The following is a 6,115-nucleotide window of genomic DNA, read 5'->3' on the forward strand; positions in this document are numbered from 1 at the left end:
GAAAAAAAAAAAAATATATATATATACATACATATATATGTGTGTGTGTGTGTGTGTGAGAGAGAGAGAGAGAGAGAGAGAGAGAGGCAGTTACAGCAGTTGAGTATTTTTAAATTGTGGGGATTTTTTTCTTTTTAACAATAAGGGATTCCACATAAGTTGCACACTTAAACATTTAAAGAGGAGTATTATAAGAGCATTTGTTTTTTTTACTTGACTTCTGGTAGCACTAGTAGAAATCCTTCCTTGGCTGAGACTCTATAGGAAAAGCTTTTGAATTTAGAACCCCATTTTAAACTACATTTTGATTACTCCCAGAACAGTAAATCCAGTCTCACTCCTAATAGAATGTGTATGTGCCTTAAGCTCATGAATTAATGTGGTTTGGGGCAGGGGTTTTCTTTTCTTTTTCTTTTTTTTTGGTAATTGGTAAATATGGGAAGCCTTTTCAAAAATGTTCATTTTTAATTTTTCACCAGAGAATGTTTGAAAAGTAGAAGAGACACTACTAATCTTCCAAACGCAGCCCTGTTAATATTTTGTTTTTGCTTTATATGCCATTTTATGTTATGCATATGTTTTTTTCAAACTAGTTTTGTGAACATGATTTTAAGGGCTATATAATATTCCTTTGAAAAAATATATATTTATGTCACTTGACTATTTTCCAGTTGTTTCCTTTTTTTTTCTATTATAAATCTCTCATGAAATTTGTGTGAACCTTTTTTCCCTTTCCAGTTTTGATTATTTCCTTAGAGTAAATTTGTAAAAGTAAGGCAGTTGGAACACCAGTTCTGTTATTTTTAAAGCCTTCGTGGCATGTTCTTTACTGGATAAATGCTTTTTTTTTTTTTTTTTCACCAGTGTTAAGTATTTGTATTCGGACAAGAGGGAAGGAAATCTCCGTTTGCTGACTCATGTTTTTATTTTGCACTTTAAACTGATAAGGCCACTTAAGTTTAGACATAAACTAAGGCAGGAAGTACAAAAAAAGGACAAAAAATGAGTTGTTTTGCCAGTGCCACAGCACCATGGATTCATCTGTGTTCCTTTTGAGGTGGGTTACATGTTTGCTGTGTATGTAGAAAATGCTTAGCTCGGAGAGGCAAAACTTGGTAACATTAACTTGCATTTTGTTTCACTTGTGCATGTTTATACACAGGAGGTGTAGTCTTTTCACTTTTAATTTTTGCCAGTGGCGCCAACACACTTACTACTCAACGGCTCTTCCCCTTTTCTTCTGCTAGGGAGTGGTCTTCCTCAATTGCAGATGCTACATGAGCTGTCTTTCCAGAGCATAGACCTAATCAAGTCGGTGCTCTGTTGAGAAACCTTCCACTCTCTGGGGCTGGGCAGAATTGGAGTCCTTCGCAGTCCTGCCCCTGCCTTTCCAATCATCCTCCCGTCATCTCCACCCAGACCTAACCCTGTGGCTTCTGTAATGTGTCTGTCAGAGATAGCATTTTAGAAAAGTGTAAAAATTCAAGCAAAAGGAGTTCAAATTTTGGTTTTGCCACCTACAACTGCAAATTTACCTTTGAACAAGATACTCAACATTTTAATATCTCACTTTTTTAAACCTGTAGAACTAGGAAAATGATGGTCATTCTGAGAGTTTGTTGGTAAGATTAAACTGATTAAAAGTGTAAAATGCTTACATAGTGTCTGTCATGAAATAAGCTGTATTGTTTTTTGCAAAATTAAGGCCTGTCTGGTATTTTCTCTTTGGAAAAATATCTTAAATCCCTAGTATTAATTCTTCTCTCCTCTCTGCTTTCATGTGCTTTATTATGTTTATCTTAGTCCATTGAGGTTGCTTAACAGAATACATAGAATACATAACAGAATACATAGAAATTTATTTCTTATGGTCCTTGACATCTGGAAGTCCAACCTCAAGGTTTTGGCAGATTAAGCATCTAGAGAGGCACCCCTCACCCCACCTCTCTTGTTGTAATCTCACAAGGTGGAAAGGAGAGATTAGTCTGCTTTTTTGTAAGAGCAGTTGTCCCATGCCTGAGGGCTCTGCCCTCACAGTCTAAATCACCTCCTGAAAGTCCTGCATCCTAATACTGTCTCCTTGGGGCTTTTGATTTCAACATAGGAATTTGGGGGTGGACACATAAGCATTCAGTCCATAGTATTGTTTACACTTGTTTCATAGCATTTGTCACATTGTATTGGACTTAGTGGTGTACAAATGTAATGGTACATGGGCCTCCTTGTCAGTCCCTGTGCCTGTGCCAGTGGTTGACCTTGGTACAGTCACAGCATTTCTTCTAGCGGAGGACTTGGGAGATTGCCTACTAAGACTTCTCAGTGCGGGTCTCCACGGTTAGAATACAGGTTAGCAACCTGCTTTGTGGGAGTTAGTTGTTTGCATATTGGCTCTTCATTTAACTCTGAGCTCCTTCCAGAGGTTGGACACATTTGCCCTGTGTCTCCTGTGTCTAGCACAGAGCCAGGCACTTAGTATAGCTCTGTTGAATGTATGTCATCTTGAGTAGTTGAAATAAAGGTCTGGAATAGTGGTGCTCACACACCACCCCCAGCACACTTGTCTCATCAGAATTCGGGATAGTGTCTGGTGATTTTGATATAAACTTAACTCTTCTCTTGGAAATTACTGGTTAAAATATTAGAAAGTATTTTCAGAGTAGAAGAAAAGGACCTTTAGAACAGGAGGAAATATAGATCCTCTATGAATTATTACTAGAGGGCTAGGAAAAAGTTGTCTTTCTCGTTCTTTTGCAAAGCTAATCTTTAGTAAAGTAAATTTGCATATCAGTGGGTACACTCTGTCCAAGTGTGACTTCTGTAGTAGCATGGTCTTGATTTCCTTTTCTATTAAAAACTAAACAAGTTCAGCTTCAGAATAATTAGTAAATTTGGGTGAAGTTCCTAAAAACTTAATTTCCTATAGCAGTGATGGTGAAAAGTAAATGATAAACAGCCCACTGCGGCATGCCTGCCGTAGATTGACCACCACTGCCCTGTAGCCTGCTAAACAATGGTGAACCTCCGCACCTGGTCTTCTCAGTTTTTCAGGAGCAGAGTCATTTGTCAGTGTTTATGGAGAATATGCTGTGTGCCAGTATTGAGCTGTGCTCCAGAGAGAGGGAAACAGCTACTCCATCATGGTTTCCTGGTGGGAAGACAGATGTGTGGATGATCCCTATAAACTTCATGTCTGTAAGCATTATCTTTTAGAATTTGAGAATCGTTAGTAATGATTTCTCCTATTTTATTAGTTATTGCTAGTTGTGTCTTCTTTTTTGTTCATTCTTGCTAAGGGTTTAGGTTTATATGATTTTACTAATATTCTCAAAGAATGAACTGTGATTATACAAAACTTTCTCTAGTATACTTCTAAAGTTACTGTCTTTTCTGTAGTACTTGCTTTGGGTTTAATTTACTGTTTTCCCCCCTTGTGGTATATACTTACAAGAATGTTGATTTTTCAGCTTTCTCCTAATACATGTATGTAAACCCTACATTTTCTTCTAGTTATTATGGTTGAAGCCACATTGTACAATTTTTGATGTCACATTTTTACAATCATTCAGGTAAAAATGCTTTGCTTCCACTATAATTTCTTTGACTTGGGTTAAACAAGTGTGATTACTTATACTAGTATTTTGATTGATTTCTTAGCTGTACTAAGACCAAATGGTCTTTTATGATTTTATTTATTTGATACATGTTGAGTTTTGCCTTATATATTGTCAATTTGGGTAAGTATTCCATATGTATTTGAAAGTACTATGTATTCTTCCTTTGTTGGATACCAATGATTTGTGCACACAAGTTTGAGTTTTTAAACATGTTATTCTTTTGTAGCTATTAATTTTTGTTTATTTTTTCAGTTACTGTATCAATCTCCCAGTAGGGTTTTATGGGTTTGCCTGTTTGTCATTTTCTTTTAGATTTTGCTGTATGTGAATGCAGACTAATATCACATAAAAATTAGGGATTGTTATATCTACTTAGTAGATTGATTATTCTAACATTTCCAAATTTCTGGTGATATTTCCTACTTTAAAGACTTTGAATAGATAGCTATGTTGGAATGTTGGTTGGATTGTACATCATATATCTTTTCCTATCCTTTTGCTTTTTCTCTATTTCTATATTTGTGTCTTTCATAAATTAGGTTGTGTATCCCACCCCCACCTCTATCTTTTGTCATATTTTCGACTATTTATATTTAAGTAATTATTTGTACTTTTGAGATTAGATTTAAATTTTATTTTGTATTTGTCTTATCTATTTTTTGCTTCTCTGTTCTCCTTATAGTCTTTGAATTACTCATAGTTTTAAGAATTCCATATTTTTGCTTCCTTTATTAGATTGCTGTAGTTTTAAAATTATTCTTTCACTTGCTGCTATATTATTACACAAATTCAAAAATTAATGCTTTATGATGCAGGAACCTTAGACCACTAACTTAACATCATTTTTTTTTCTTTACTATCGCCATTATTTTAATTTTCCAAATATTTTAAGATTGATAAAACATTTTCTATTATAGTTTAGTAAAATTAGTATTCTTTAATAGGAATTATTTACCCTTAAGGAATACTGTTGTTTTGTCCGTTCATTTTTTGTGTGTGTTTTATATTCTTTCTAAAATATTTTTCCTGCAGCCTGAAGAGTTCCTGTTTGTATTTCTTTTAGTGCCAGTCTACTGGAAACCTGTCCTCTCTGAATTTGCTTGCTAGAGAACATCTTTATTTCACAATGATTTTTGAAGGTTTTTTTCCTCCCCTTTAAGGGTAGAATTCTAAGTTACCAGTTATTTATTTATTGTTGGTATGTGACAGATGTCATTTCCTTGCTTCCTTTCTGTTGAAATGTCAGCTGCCAACCTTACTAAAGAGAAGGTAAAGTGTCCCCCCTACCCCCAGTACTAGAGATTGAAATCATTGCCTTCACACTGATATGCACCCTTATTTTTTAGCTTTTATTTTGAGACAGGATCTCGCTAAGTCACTGACTTTCCAGGCTGGGCTTCAAGTTGTGATCCTCCTGTCTCAGCCTCCCAGTCTCACCTAGCTTTACAGGCATGGGCCACCATGCCTGTGTCTTTTTACAGATTTTTGTCTTAGCTTTTCAGCAATTTGTGATAGGACACATTCAAACTTCTTAGTTTTGTTGTTCTTGTTACATGTATCCTTTTGGGGCTTTACAGGGCTTCATGATTGCATGACTAGAATCTCTTAGCAGTTTTGAAATCCCTTGGCTAGAGGCTAAAAATCCTGCTTCAGCCAGTCTTCTGCCTTCCTCTGGGACTTCAGTTGCAAGGTACTAAACCCTTCTGGCTTATCTGTTACATCTGATCAGTTGGGTTTTTTTATATTCCTTTAAAAAAACTTTAGTGTTAACATTTTTTACTGATCTTTCAGTTTACTAATCTTTTTCCTACTTTAACTAACTTGTTGCTTAGACCTTATAAAGCCTCCATAACTCAGCTACTGTATTTTTTCAATTCAAGAATTTTTAGTTCATTCTTTTGTATGTATTCTGGTCCTTTCCTATAATCCTCAGTCTTGACTTCTGGTTTTTTTTGGCCTATTAATCAATAATTTTGTCCCCTCCTCTGTATGCCTGGTAACTTTTGGTTGGTGCTGTATATAGTGTGTGTAGCTAAGGATGATGCTCTCTCTCTCAGAGCTTTTTTGGTGAGCTGTTGGAGAGTGATACCTCTATCACTTTGATCCAGTCTAGGACTGAGGTGGTTCTAGGCCAAGTTTCAGTGTTTGTAGAAGACTGGCCCTTGTCTTAGTTTTTCCCTTGTCTTAGTGCATAACCCTTCAAGAGACTCAACCAAAATCCTGAATATTCACCAGGGCTCCTCTCTTTTGGCAGGCCCTCAAGTCTAGATTTCTTTAAAATTTGGGGTGTTTATGTTGTTTTGGTGTCCTCAGCACTGTGAGACTACTGGAATCTCTGCTTAGCTTTTTTAGCTTTTAGTCTCTTACTAGCTCCTTTGTTCTTGACTACTAGATCCCTTGCTGTTTACAGCTCAGGCATTGGGGAAAGTAGTGAAGACTGTTCAGCTCATTTCTTTCCTTATCCTGTCTTTTTTTTTTTTTTTTTTTTCTTCCGGGTGGGG

The 6,115-nt window shown here is 35.9% G+C and overlaps 1 protein-coding gene across 2 annotated transcripts in view; it reads left to right on the top strand.

The window, feature by feature from the left end:
- Positions 1–6,115, top strand: part of Smad1 (SMAD family member 1) — a 67,667-nt gene that overhangs the window by 20,558 nt on the left and 40,994 nt on the right. Inside the window, exon 1 of one of the 2 annotated variants that reach the window (XM_010610940.3) lies at positions 2,715–3,192. The exons of the other annotated variant lie outside the window; for it this stretch is intronic. The gene's annotated coding sequence lies outside the window, so the exon portion shown is untranslated. Of the gene's footprint in view, positions 1–2,714; positions 3,193–6,115 lie in introns of those variants that run through there. 2 annotated transcript variants of the gene reach the window in all.

Source organism: Fukomys damarensis, unplaced genomic scaffold (assembly GCF_012274545.1).
Source record: "Fukomys damarensis isolate Sample0158 unplaced genomic scaffold, DMR_v1.0_HiC HiC_scaffold_38, whole genome shotgun sequence".
NCBI classification, from domain to species: Eukaryota; Metazoa; Chordata; class Mammalia; order Rodentia; family Bathyergidae; genus Fukomys; species Fukomys damarensis.